A 14,695-nucleotide genomic window follows, 5' to 3' on the forward strand; every position below is an offset into this window, starting at 1 on the left:
AAAACCTTTGCTTTGACAGAGGTGCTCACAAGAGTCTTGTTTAAGGCCACAAAGCATGTTGGGAAATTCTGTGAAATTTGTGTCCAGAAACACAAATCGTTAGATTAACTGTTGAGACTATTTCACACACTGTTGGGTGAGAAGCAGTTGCACCCTGGATGGGTTGGTGGACTGTAGCAGAGCATGTGCTTAAGCAGCACCTATCAGCTAAAATCTTTAATAAACAACAACAGTTTTTTAAAGATGTTTCCCATGGAAAAGATATATATAAATCTTGTAAAGTTTGTATCTGTCTTGTGTGAAACTTGTATGAAAAGCATACAAGAGTGAAAACAGATATAAGATCCCTAGAAAAATCATATAAATGAAACTTGTATGTTTTGGATACTTACTAAAACAATGTATGAAAGTGGGCACTTTCATGAGTAAATCATATAAGCCTTATATGATTCACTATATGAAGTAGGCCACATCTGATGCATCTGATAAGTTTTTTATATTTCTTTTCCATATGGGAAACAATTAGTGGATTTGATTATTTGGACCTTGCTCAATATGATGGTTCAAAATCAGATTTCACAAACCTATAGTGGAATACTTTCTTCTTTTCCGTCTACAGTCTGCAGATGCAGTCAGTAGCGATTTTTGATACGGGCGACACAGGCGGTTGCCCGGGGCAGCATCGTGGTGGGGGCGGCATCACGGGCATCGGCAGAAAAAAAAATTGCTCGTACTCATGCTGCCCCGACGTCATGCCAGCGCATACTAGGGATGGCATAGGCACCGATCAGTTTTCTATCGCTCATTTGCTGGGAGTAAGGGCGCCCTAGTTTGCGAGGTGCGCCTGCTGCTTGCGGCACAGAGAGGAGAGGGCGGGGCGGCGGGGGATTCTCTGGCTGGCTGGAGCAGCGTCTAATAACCAACTCGCAAAATAAAACAAAATAAAAACAAAACAACAAACACGAAAACACCAGACATTATGATACAGACTTATAATTTGTACCAATGTTTTTCCGAAATTTTATACGTGAAAAGTGAGCACGAGAGCCCTCGGTGCGCCTGCTTGCTGGTGAAGTCAAAGTAAACTTTATTCTCATCTATGCTACATACAGTCCAGTATAGGGCTTTGGAGCGTGATGTCACGGGAGGGAGGCCACGCCCCCTCTCGCCATGACAGTAGGCCAGACAAAACACACGGAAGCATCAGCTATGGTTCGTACACACTGTGTTGTCGGTTGCAACGGTAGATCACACGATAGGGAAGGCAAGAAGCTGGAAAATGGGCTCTCTTTTCATTGTTTCCCCTCCTGGAGGCAACGGGAGGGATCTCATGTATCCGATAATACTAAACGAAGACGTCAGGCTTGGATTGCAGCGGTCAGACGAGCGGATATCAAGTTCTCTGCCATCCCCAAACGAGAGCAATTGCCCACCTGAGAATTCATGTTGAGCGAGTAATAGGTAGTTTGCGTAACAAATTCAAAATGCTACACACTACAATGCCAATCCGATTACTCACATCATGTGAGAGTGAAGACAGCACTGATTGATAAGATTGTTAAGGTGTGCTGTGTTTTGGTGAATATGTGCCCCAGTGTGGTTGTCAAACCAGGGCCAAATGAAACTTGCTCTTGTTGAATATTCATAAAACTGCTGTGTTGCATGTACAGTTCATTGTAAAGAATTGTACTTTCTATAAAGTGGTTTCAATGAAACAGAAAGAAAAGTATGTTTATTTTTTTTAAATTCAAGATCTATTCACATGTACTTAGCAAGTACATACACATGAAATGCAAACTATTTACATGGCAACACACAGCTGGCATCAATCATGAATCGTTCATCTAGAGCAAATTTTGGGGCAGCTGCTGAGGAGAAGTCAATGTTATGTGCAACCTCTGGCTGTATCTTGGTCATATGGTGAACGTACTCACAACGTGGAGGCTTAAAAACGGCCAAATCTTGTACCCAACAGTTTGTGAATCAGATGTGCGCCTCCAGGGATTTATAATTACGAAAATGATTTCCCCTATGCGCTGACTCCACAGACAAGGTACGCGAAGATATCGGGATAGGACAACGGTGGTAGGCTGTCTGGGTTTCTACTCCACTGCCTTATTTCATACGGGTCCACATTACCGATGCACGCTATTTTTTCCACGTACCGTCTCTTGGCGTCTGGGCGCAATCGGTCACGATACAGCCCTTTGTCTTTTGCGCTGACTTTAAGCATGGTTTTGGCAGTACAGCTTCCAACACTGTGTTTGTTTTGATTTGTTGCCTTCTGACATGGCACATCCCATCCCACAATGCACTACGGCATGACGTCAACTCCAAAGCCCTATATAGAGAGACGAGACGACGAGGCTCCAGTTACAGCAGTGCAAGTAAACAAACAATAAATATAAGAAGAGTAAGAAAATAAATATACACTTTAGGACCAGGGGTAAAGGGATCAGAGGGACTGTTCACCCAGGGCGCCAAACAGGCTAGGAAACCGCCACTGGATGCAGTCTTGCCATTTCAACCAATCTGCTTTTCAAAAGTTTTTTTAAAGTTGCAGTAAAAGTCATTGAAAAGATGAATCCCTAACAAGAAAATAGCAGTTTCACAGTGCTGAAGACTAAACCCAGAGTATTTTAAACATGTGACAGCCAGTTAGCATGTATTGAAAACACATTGGCTTCACTCATTTCAGAAATGCTTGGCTAACAAATACACATGACACTGAATTTATCATGTTGTTTATGTCAAAGCTCTGTAGCGGAAGGAGATTTAGGCACCTTGAGAAGACTAGTGTTGTGATTGGGCACTATGCAAACAAAACTGAATTGAACTGAATTGGAATGGATGGATAATTGAAAACCATAATAGGCCAAAAGACTTTTGAAATTGTTTTAATGCACTCTGCTGCTGCTCATTTGCTTTCCCATAAAGTACACTTAGGCTGTGTGTGTTGTGATGGAAACAATCAGATGTGACATCCAGAAATAACCAGAACAAACGCCGACTGCACAAACACGCACACACAAGCTTGTGTTTGTATTGATATAATGGATTCTCTAACCCCTAACCCTATATCCTTAAAGCCGCTCTCATGAATATTCATACATTAAAAACACAAACAATTAATTTGTGTATGTGAAAGGGGTCGCTCGTGGTGACAAATACCCTGATAATTATGCTCTGCAGCTCTCCTCGGCACTGGAGCCTTTTTCTTCTGCTTGTTATTAATTTTATCTTTTTGTTGCTTTAATTCCAGAGGAAACAGCTGGTTAAAGACTGAAAATGCTGATGAACCCACTGCACGCTCATAGATTCAGTTTTATGTTCAGATTCATGAAATATGCAACATGAAAGCTGCAACTTCTCTCCTGTTTATCTTACACTTCTGACTGTTAACATGCAAGAGGAGGAGGGTGACATTTTAAAAACAGGACACAATCGAGTACTTTTATCCGCAAACTGTGCAGAATGCTTTTTTTTCCATACATCCATCCATGTATTTTCTTCCACTTATCCGGGGCTGGGTCGCGGGAGCAGCAGCCTAACCAGGGAAGCCCAGACCTCTCTCTCCCCAGCAACTTCCTCCAGCTTGTCTGGGAGAACAACAAGGCGTTCCCAGGCCGGCCGAGAGATATAATCTCTCCAGCATGTCCTGGATCTGCTCCGGGGTCTCCTCCCACCGGGACATGCCTGGAACACCTCACCCAGAGGCATCGTTATCAGATGTCTGAACCACCTCAACTGGCTCCTTTCGGTGTGGAGGAGCAGCAGCTCTTTTCTGGCCAAACTCCTCGTCCTTTGAAGGAAGCCCATTTCCGCCACTTGTATCCACAATCTCGTTCTTTCAGTCACTACCCACAGCTCATGACCACAGGTGAGGGTAGGGATGCAGAATGACCAATAAATTGAGAGCTTTGCTTATACACTCAGCTCTCTCTTCAACGCGATGGACCGGTATAGCGTCCGCATCACTGCAGCCGCAGCATCAATCTGTCGATTTCCCGCTCCCTTCTCCCATCACTCATAAACAAGACCCCGAGATAGTTGAAGTTCTCCACTTAGGGCAGGAATTCGTTCCTGACCTGGAGTGTGCACTCCACCCTTTTTCCGGCTGAGGACCATGGCCTCAGATTTGGAAGTGCTAATTCTCATTCCTATCGCTTCACACTCGGCTGTAAACTGCTCCAGTGCAAGCTGGAGGCCATTACCTGATGAAGCCAACAGAACCACAACTTCCACAAAAAGATGAGATGAGATTCTGAGACAAGAAAGTGACAGCCTTCTGCCACCTGGCTACGCCTAGAAATTCTGTCCATAAAAATTACCAACAGAATCGATGACAAAGGTAACTCCAAACTCCTCCCACACCAGGGTTTTTCCGTCAGCCACTGCCTGAGCCGCGTTCCGCTTGGTCTGTCAGTACCTATCAGCTGCCTCCGAAGTCCCACAGGCTAACCAAGCCCGATAGGGCTCCTTCTTCAACCTGGTAGCTCCCTTCAACTTTGGTGTCCACCATTTGGTTCAGGGGTTATCACCACAACAGGCACCAACCACCTTGCGGCTGCAGCTCAGTGCAACGGCTTTGGCAATGGAGGTGCTGAACATGGTTCATTCAGACTCAATGGCCCCAGTCTCCCTCGGAATGGTGTTAAAGCTCTGCCGAGGGTCTGCATTGAAGATCTCGTGAACCAGGGCCTCTGCCAGGCGTTCCCAGTGCACAGTCACTTTCCAAGTCTGTCCTGCATCTTCCCCCGCTACCTGATCCTGACAGCTCAGTCGCTCTCTTTACACAAGTGTCCAGAAGATATGGCCGCAGGTCTGGCGATACGATTAGAAAATTGATCACTGACCTGCGGCCAGGAATGTCCTAGTGCCACGTGCACTTATGGACTCTCTTATGTTCAAACATGGTATTTGTTATGGACAAACTGTGGTTTGCACAGAAGTCCAACAACAAAACACTGTGGACTTCAGATCCTGGAGGACGTTCCTCCCAATCACGCCCCTCCAGGTCTCACTGTCGTTGCCCACATAAGCATAGAAGTCTCCCAGTAGGATAACAGAGTGTCCAGGTGGAGCACTCTCAAGCACTCCACCCAGGGACTCCAAGAAGACTGGGTACTCTGACCCACCACTTGATGCATAAGCGCAGACGACAGTCAGGACCCGTTCCCCAACCCAAAGGCGCAGGGAACAAAACTCTCGTCCACCAGGAAAAACCCCAACAGGCAGCAAGCCGAGGGAATACTAGGATACCCACTCCCGCCACCTCTCACCAAGGGCAAAGAGTTCATCATTAAGTATTTGCTCTACATTGATTCCATGTATTCAAAGTGAAGATTTTCCACTTTTAAAGAGTAAAAATTTCATATTTGTTATCTGGAAAGGTCAGTGATGGTTTGAATCATTTTGAGGCTCTCACCAGAGACCAGAGTACCTTTATGGAACAGATATTTATACTACTAGGATGTGCTGTAGGTATGAACATGAGACCGGACATTTACAGCACACAGCATTTCCCTCTCAAACATAAAAAAAGCTTAACACATCCTCTTTGGATGTGTTAAGCTTTTTCTATTTATGATATGAAGTTTTCATGCTCTCATATTCTTCAAGAGCCCCCTCAAAGACAGAGACTTTTCACAACCTCTCACTGTGCTGTAAGCATCTCTGACTGAAGTGTTCTTGTGCCTGAATAGAAGCAAAGGTCTGCAGCTAGCTTCCTACACATGTAGGAAGCTTTCACAGCAGCAGCACAGTAATGCTCATGGTTTTAAAGTGGCATGCTCACGGTTGTAAAGTTTGAGCATAAATCCAGATTTATCACCTGAAATCATCATTACTGGTGCTGCTTCCTGCCTCCAGTCAAACCTCAGCTGCTGTTTTCTCATGCGGAGCACGGACGGAGCTGCTGTTACAGGATGGAAGCAGGAATCCCTGAACGAGGCAGAGGGAGAGAGGAGCATCTGGCACAGAAGCAGGATTTTAAATGTGTGGTTGCAGTGATCAGAAACCGGCATCATGGAGCCATTAGCAGATGCAAATGAGGCCAGAACTGGCAGGCTGGTTTGTCTCACTCTGTCTTTAACACACAAACACCACGAACACCAATACAATCACACACAGACTCCAACATCTGGACTGGGAGCAGTTTGTGCCAAATGTCTGACAGAACAAACTACCCGCTGATTACTTAACTTTTCTTTGAGCTCCAACAATGACTTCTCATCCCAGGTTTTTCCTCATAATTTATTTGCAGGAGCCTCCTGGCGGCTGTACCTTGATTTATCTGCCACAGCAATAAGCACCAAGAGATAAAGGCCCCAGATCTGCTAACTCCTTACTGTGAAATTAGAGGGATGGCACTAAAATCTACTTGTATAGGTTTACGCCGTCGGTATACACTGAAAACCGCATACAGCTAAAGTGAAATAAAATTTTTTTAAAAATCAGATTCCACATTGTTAATTCAGTAGTTGATATAAATCCCTTTGGCAGCAATTACAGCTTTCAGTCTTCTTGGGAACGTCTCTGCTGGCTTTGCACAGCGGGATTTACAGAGGTTTATCCCATCCTTCTTTGCAGATCCTTTCAGAGAAGGAGATTTTCATGTGAGACCAGGTGTGTGACCATTCAGGCAAAACAAATGTTTAGATGCTAGGCGAAAATACCACTACATATCAAGAAGGGGGAGGTCTGCACAGTGTTATTAACTATAAACCTTCTTCAGCTCCCTTCAATTCCCGATATCTGACCTATTTAGCCTCATTTTGGGGAAACAGCCTCCATGCTCAGAGAAAAACAAAAAGACAAACATAACTCTGAATATAATTATTTATTCCAGTCCAGTCCAGAAAATGTACACATATGTTCTCAGAAGGTATAAAATTTATCTTTAAATAAGTAATTGTTCTATTTCATATAATTGTAAATTCTCATTATTTCATTAAAACCCCTGAAGCTGACATATGACACCACAAAGGAACCAAAATCATAAAAGAGCAAAAAATGAAAGTTAGTAGAGTTAGCAAAAGCCATCCAGCAGTTTGCAACCTGACTTTGGGTCTTTATGAAGGACTTGCTCTTAAGTACATTCTGTTTTTTTTATTTATTTTTTTATCTACTTTATATTAAAAAGAAAAACTGCAATAAAAGAAATGCTTGTTGTAAAGTTTGCACAGAGAGAGGATTAAAGGCTTTGGTTGCTTCAAGCTGGTTCAGGCTCCACTTATTGCTACTGTAGCCTCCGATGTCAGAGGCATTGTTGCTGGTATTGTGTCATTATTGCTGTGGTTGTTGCTCCCACTGTTGCTACTGTGACTCTGGAAAAAAAAATGTTTCCAGATGTTTAGAAATGTCAAGTGCAAAAAAGGCTCCACAACAGGAAGGTTGAAGCGATCATCCACGGAAACAATGGATCAGAACGGGTGACGTTTGGGCTGTGGGAGGTCTGGTTTTTGGTTTGTTGTCTGGATTAAGATGAAGGCGGTGATAACCCTGAGGCTGGTAAACAGAGGAACTCTAGAGAGACACAAAGAAAGAAGAGGAGTTACTATGACAGTTCACATCTGAGTTTGAAAGATCTTTAAAAGATGGGCTGTTCTGTAAAACAACCTTCAAGTTCAGTTCCTATTTGCTTAAATTAAACTGTAAAAACAAAAAAAAATTAGCACTTCATAAATTCAAGAAGCATTTGGGTTCAAATTAACTCTACCCCAGCCCTACAGCATGCTTGACCTTAAGTGGGCCAGGCCCTTTCTGTTAGGTGCTTTTCTGCCTGAAATAGAGATGATTAGATCATTAGTCTATATGTCATGTTATATGTCTAATATCTTTCTTTTAAATCACACATTTTATAACCTGTAGTGAGCAATGCTCAATCAGTGAACTGACCGATGTGCCTCATTAAATGTTTATGTGAGAGTGACCAGAGACCAGAAGCCTGGATTACATGAAAAAAAGTTACCACTATTGTACTAGCCTGTTTCTGTGACTGGGGCTTTAATGTTTGTTCAGCTAACACAAAGAAAACCCAGCTTTGTTGAACGTGTTGATCAGCACACTCACTGATCCTGAGATTAAAACCTTTGGATCGTGTGTTTCTTAACCTACATTTTTACTTGTGGTTACATGAGATAAGCCTATTTTAGTTTCTATGATAATCAGGCCTCCTTTGTCCATCTTTTTGCATGACAAGACAATGCTCTTGGGAAAAGTGAAGATATTTTAAATCTTGGAATTAATGTTTGAGTTTGGTAGGGATTATTTAGAAAAACTGTCCTAAAAAATATTTACCGGTAAAAAGCTGCCACTTGTGTGTAGGCATTAATGAAGTGCAAGCAAGCACTGATATCTTCCCAACAAATAGATTATGAGGCTCTGTGGAGACCTCTGAATAAAACTCTGCCTCCCACTTCCTTCTCTATAAACCCCAAATTGACTCATTAAGTTCATCTTAATAAAATCCCCCAAACTAACTGCCGTGTGTCTCCCTCCTCCTGCAGAATAATAAACATTCGCCTCTGTACACATTGAAATATCCAATTAATGCACTGAGCTTCCATGTTAATCATTAACTCCTCCATCATTAACCCCACCCCACCTTCTCCTCCTCCTCCTTGGTACAATAACGAGGAGGGTGGAGCTACAATTAGGACAACTAGGACCCTTTTGCTTGTACAGAAAACATTTTAATAATATATCAAACATCAGAGTGAAGCGTTCGCTCAGCAGGAGAGAAGAGGTGATATCACACACATCATATGTTCTACTCCTGCTCCTCCTCCTCAGCCTCCCCGTCTTCCTCAGCCTAACAAAGACGTTTGACCACACTGCTGACCACTAAGTTTCCAATTTTCCCAATGTGCCATTGTGAATCCCCATTTTTTTAATACAGAACAAAATCCATTTTTATTCTCATCCTTGAGCTTTCAAATGTCTAATTAAGCCATTGTTAATCCATCATTGTGGCATTTTCAAATCCTTCCTCCTTCATTTCATTTCCATTTTCCATCATAAATCTCTTTTGAATCAATCATCCTGCCGCTTTGAACCCCTATTGATGCTTTCACTTTGCCACTTTGAGCTCTAACTTTAGTCATCCCTGTTAATTACCATCCTGAATTATTTATTTGCCATTGTAGTCGCCCTCTGTACCTTCTGTTTTAAATATTTAATTGTGCCATTTGATTCCCTCCTTCACGCAATTTGTCATTCATTGAGGCTTGTTTGAGTCCTCCCTTGTTTATATACGGAATCACCCCGTTCTTTCAGTTCTCAGCCCTATACTGGTCTCACTATTCCATTTACCGTATTTTCACGACCATAAGGCGCACTTAAAAGTCTTAGATTTTCTTCAAAAAGTACGGCGCGCCCTATAGCGCAGTGCGCCCTGTGTGTTGTAAGGAGGACGTAGTAGAGAACACCATGAGAACGCTAAAGGGTGAAGTGTGGGCGCAACCCTGAAAATGGCAACGAGACACGCTTATGAAGCACAGTTTAAACTGAAGGCCATCAGCTACGCGGAGGAACATGGAAATCGAGCAGCGGCGAGAGAATTTAAGATTAACGAATCGATGGTTCGCAAATGGAGGAAGCTGGAAAACAAGCTCCGGCAGGTCAAGAAAATGCAGCTGAGTTTCCGCGGACATAAGGCGAGGTGGCCCGAGTTGGAGGAAAGACTCGAGCGGTGGATCATCGAGCAAAGAGCGAGTGGGAGAAGCGTTTCGACGGTCACCATTCGGCTAAAAGCAGTTTCACTAGCTGAAGAGATGAACATTGAACATTTCCAAGGAGGTCGGTCTTGGTGCTTTCGTTTTATGAAACGGTGCCATTTTTCCATCCGGACCAGGACTACGGTAGCGCAGCAACTTCCAGCGGATTATAAGGAAAAGCTGGCCATCTTCCGCTCCTACTGCAGCAAACACATCGGCGACAAAAACATCCAGCCCAGCCACATCACAAACATGGACGAGGTCCCGCTCACTTTTGACATCCCGGTGAGTCACACTGTGGAGAAGAAGGGGACCAGCACGGTAGCGATACGCACAACGGGGCACGAAAAGTCTTCTTTTACTGTTGTGCTTGACTGCCATGCTAATGGACAGAAGCTGCCGCCTATGGTGATTTTTAAGAGAAAGACTTTGCCTAAAGAGAAGTTTCCAGCAGGAATCATCATTAAGGCAAATGAAAAGGGCTGGATGGATGAGGAAATGATGAAAGACTGGCTGAGGGAGGTGTATGTAAGGAGACCAGGTGGTTTTTTCCACGCATCACCATCGCTGTTGATCTGTGACTCTATGCGTGCCCATCTCACAGCCGATGTGAAAAAACTAATGAAACAAATGAACTGTGAGCTTGCTGTCATTCCGGGAGGCCTGACAAAGGAACTCCAACCGCTGGACATCGGTGTGAACCGCCCGTTCAAAGTAAGGCTGCGAGCGGCCTGGGAGCGATGGATGACGGATGGAGACCACAGTTTCACTAAGAGTGGAAGGCAGCGCCGGGCGATTTACGCCACAATTTGCGAATGGATTGTAGATGCTTGGGCTAACATGTCTGCTGGCACTGTTGTTCGAGCTTTCGCAAAAGCCGGCATCGTTTCCGAGGAGCCGCACGGCACGGAAAGTGACTCTGACAGTGAAGAAAGTGAACCTGGCATGTTTGATGGAGATTTAGCGCAGCTGTTCAATTCAGACACAGAGGATGAGGACTTTGATGGGTTTGATTGATGATAAAAATGTGAGTACCAAACTTTGTTTTGCTCCTGCTTTATTGTTAAATACGCACACTTGTATGCTTGTGTGTTGTTGATGATGACGATTACCGGCAATAGAAATGTGAGTAAGGTACCGAACTCAGGTTTGCTCCCGCTTTATTTTTAAATACGCATACGGTACTTGTATGCGCCCTATGGTCCAGTGTGCCTTATGTGTGTGTTAAATACAGTAAGGGCACACATAACTGAGACTGCGCCTTTTAGCACAGTGCGCCTTATGGTCGTGAAAATACGGTAAGCTTACTTTTCCATTTAATTTAATTATTAATTTGATTACAGATGATTACATTTTTCTCTATTTGAACTCGTAATATGCCATTTGGAATCCCACCTTCTTCCCATTTTAGATGTTTCTATTGTATTGAATCCAATTTCTTTCTCCAGTTGGTATTTTCTTTTCACTGTGCAATTTACAATCTTTGGTTTTTAACGATTTTGAATCAGCTGTTTTATGACGAGCCTACTTAAAAAGGTTAATTGTGCCATTCAGAATCATTCCTTCATCTCACTTTGAGTCAATCCATCTGAAGTACTCAACCTCTGTATTTGTATTTTTATTGTGCTGTTTTGAATCCCTACTTTGTATTTCTTTTCAACACTAGTTTATATGTTGACGAATCCTTCATTAGCTTACTTTGAATGTCTCGTCATGACATTTATAATCCCCTCACCTCTTTTTTGATAGGTGTAGTACTGAATTTGCAAACTGTACTCTCTTGCTGCACTCGTTTTAACTCCTCAGTTTGACTCCTGTAACTGTAACTGAGTCTGTAGCCTGTAGTCTCTTACTGCATCTAATCTCCTCCTTTAAATGGTTTTAAATTTTAAACAATCCCATCTCTAATTTTATGTTTTTAATTTTTTGATTACACCATTTTTTTTATTCTTAACTATCCTTTTTTATCCTTCGTTAGCCTAATTTAAATTCAAACTGTACTATTAACCTATGCAGTCCAGTAGGCATTTTTATTTCTATTCATTTACTGAACCATACTGAATCCCAACATCTTTAAATTTTTAATAATTTTGTTATTTCACCTTCCCCTTTCTTCCATTTTTAAATCTTTCTTTCTGAATCACTAGCATCTAAATGGTTTTTGAATCGATGGGTATTCCAAGATGAAATTGGCTTGCTTTAAATCTGTCTTTATACCATTTAGAATCCCTCCTTGAAACTGTTATCCATGTTGCTGTAGTACTGAATATACAAAATCTCATCTGCATTAAAGCTGCATTATTTTGTTGTTGTTTTTTTATTGTCATTTATCTTTTTAGTCTTTTTTTCATCCCCAGTTTCTACTTTTGAATCATTGATTACATGATGACAAATCCATTGAATCACCTAGCAACTCATTCAGACTGCCTCCTTAATTCTGATTTTGGTTCACTTTACCTGTAACTGAACCTACAACCCCACAGTTAAACATTTATTTTTAGACCCTTCCTGTGCCATTGTGCATCCTTCAGATTTGCTAGTGTTTGCCAAATCCAGACTTAATGATGAACTCTTTGTTGTGCTGTGTTAGTGTTTCTTTGTTTTACTGTTTCAGTATTAATGCATGTGAATGTTTTCTTCCTTCACTGTTTCCATGTTTCGGTCTGATAATCCTCAGCTCACTCTTAATTACTCCCTAATAATTAGAAAATCCTGATAATCTGCTGCTTAATCGAGGCAATTCAGCTAACTGACAGCACACGGGCACACACACTCAGCAGTTATCAGCCTCATGAATGACTTTGAAGCAGATAATTCTCTGTGTCTCAACATGCACTAATTACCAGCAGCTGAAAAATGCTGCAGGAGTCTGAATCAGCTCCTCTGGAAATTACAAGATACACAGCCAATATTCACACACACACACACACACACACACACACACACACACACACACACACACACACACACACACACACACACACACACACACACACACACACAGAGAGAGAGAGAGAGAGAGAGAGAGATGCTGGTGTGTGTTTGTATCAGTCACAGTCTTTCCTCAGTCAGCAGTGTGAATCTTTAGTCTCGATCAGATAAAAACGGCAGTCTGCTCATTTTAAAGGAACAGTTCAATGTTTAGAGAAATCCTCTTCCTTCGTGTCTTCCCCACAGTCACACGAGGAGATGGATATCAGCTTTATGTCTGTGGAAGACCTCTGAGTGGAGAAAGGTGGTGCTGAAAAGGAAGCTCTTTTTGGCTCATATTTGCTCAGAAATGGGATTGAAAGGTCGAAATGAGGATGATAATCGCACATTAATAACACAATTTGACAAATTACACTTCAGCTTAAAAGACATTTTTAAAAAATTTAATATAAATATACCAGCTGATGAACATGCATGGTTCTGCAGTTATGTAAAACTTTGATTACAGTCCTACATCAAAACTCAAAATCAAGGCAGTTGACAGACTGCATCATTGGTAGGTGTTTCAGCCACTGTTTACTTTTTTTAAACACCCAAATGAAAAAGTTTTTAACAGAAAAAAACTGTAAAGCCAAAACAAATCTATGACATTTTAAAGGTAACATTTTCTAATGCCTAAAAATGTGCCAGCATGAAGCTAAAATGGACACAGGCCTAATTCAAACCCCAACAAGTGCAGAAATGCCAATGAGAAATGTTTCACCTCACACAGAAACTCTTACACTCTTAAAAGCAGTACACAAAAAGCCCACAAGGCATGAAAAACCAGCGCCGCTTTTCAGTCTTTTCAGGCTATGGACAATAGCTCCTAATGCAATGAGACTGACCTGTTAATATTTGGCCAAATTTGGCTAACAGCTGATCATTGAGCTTAAACATAGAAGCAAGAAGCTATGACCACTGACCAAAGGTTTATTAGCTTTAAAAGGATTGTAGAATAAAGAGTGAGTTAAACCTAAACCCATCTGTTTGCAAAAAAACTGCTTCTTTATTTTGTCACCATCTTTAAATTTCCTGCAGACTAACAGCAGACACCCTCTTTCTCTCTTCGTAGCAGAGATGCCAGAATGCAGGAGAGGGTCTAAAGTGGGCCTCTTCCCACCTGTATTTACTATAATTACTTTTTAAGGCTTTTTAAGGTTTTTTTGTCAATTTCAATTATTCATATAAAATATACATCTCCACCTAAATCATTCACATTACAATAGATTAAACCACACAGTAATGTTTTTCCTGCACATAAATGATTTTGTGTGGTACCAGTACTAACATAACTCACATCAACACTTCTGGTAATGAAAACTGATGCATTCAAAGAAAAGAATACAGCACCGTTAGATGTGTTTGCCCCCATCGTTCATGGCAGCAGTATTGTAATGTGTTATTGCCACCTAGTGTAGCATGTTTCTGAGTAAGCGCAGAATATAAAGGGTCGCATAAAAGATAGAGAATGGCAGAAGCCAACTCAGCCAGAAAACCAACATAAATAAATTAGCAGGATGCTACAAATAAGAGTCAGAGCAGCAGGAAGCAAAGCAAACAATGTGAGAATTCGACAAAGATTTAAAAGGGTTGTTTCAACAGCTCCGAAGCAGAAACACACACATACACACAAAGAGAGAGAGAGAAGCTGCCCACTGCCCCCTCTCTCTGGTCCAGCTATAAAAACCCATTAGTAATCACTCCTCGACTCTCAGTGGCTCTTTTCGCCCAAACGACTTCCATCCAGCCAATCTGCATAAATCTGCATTAATGGACAATTTTCCCTCCACAGAAAACAAATGTGCTTTAAAAAAAGCCTCCTTATCTGTCAGCTTTTAGAGGAAGCATCAGCACACACACTCACACAAAGACACACACACATATACGTAACTGCAGCCTCTATTAACAACAGATAAAACCCAACAGACATATCATGACACGCTTACAAAAGCAATATAACACGAGTGCCGGACAGAAGAGTGCCATGATGCTGATGCTTCAGC

At 42.1% G+C, this 14,695-nt stretch overlaps 1 protein-coding gene across 1 annotated transcript in view; it reads right to left on the minus strand.

Moving 5' to 3' along the window:
* Window positions 1-6,826: 6,826 nt before the first annotated feature.
* Window positions 6,827-14,695, minus strand: part of mbd2 (methyl-CpG binding domain protein 2) — a 31,864-nt gene continuing 23,995 nt past the window's right edge. The window contains exon 7 of the mRNA XM_082541664.1: window positions 6,827-7,527. The gene's annotated coding sequence lies outside the window, so the exon portion shown is untranslated. The remainder of the gene's footprint in view (window positions 7,528-14,695) is intronic.

This window comes from Aulonocara stuartgranti, assembly GCF_965226115.1.
Source record: "Aulonocara stuartgranti genome assembly, chromosome: 7".
Classification (NCBI taxonomy): domain Eukaryota; kingdom Metazoa; phylum Chordata; class Actinopteri; order Cichliformes; family Cichlidae; genus Aulonocara; species Aulonocara stuartgranti.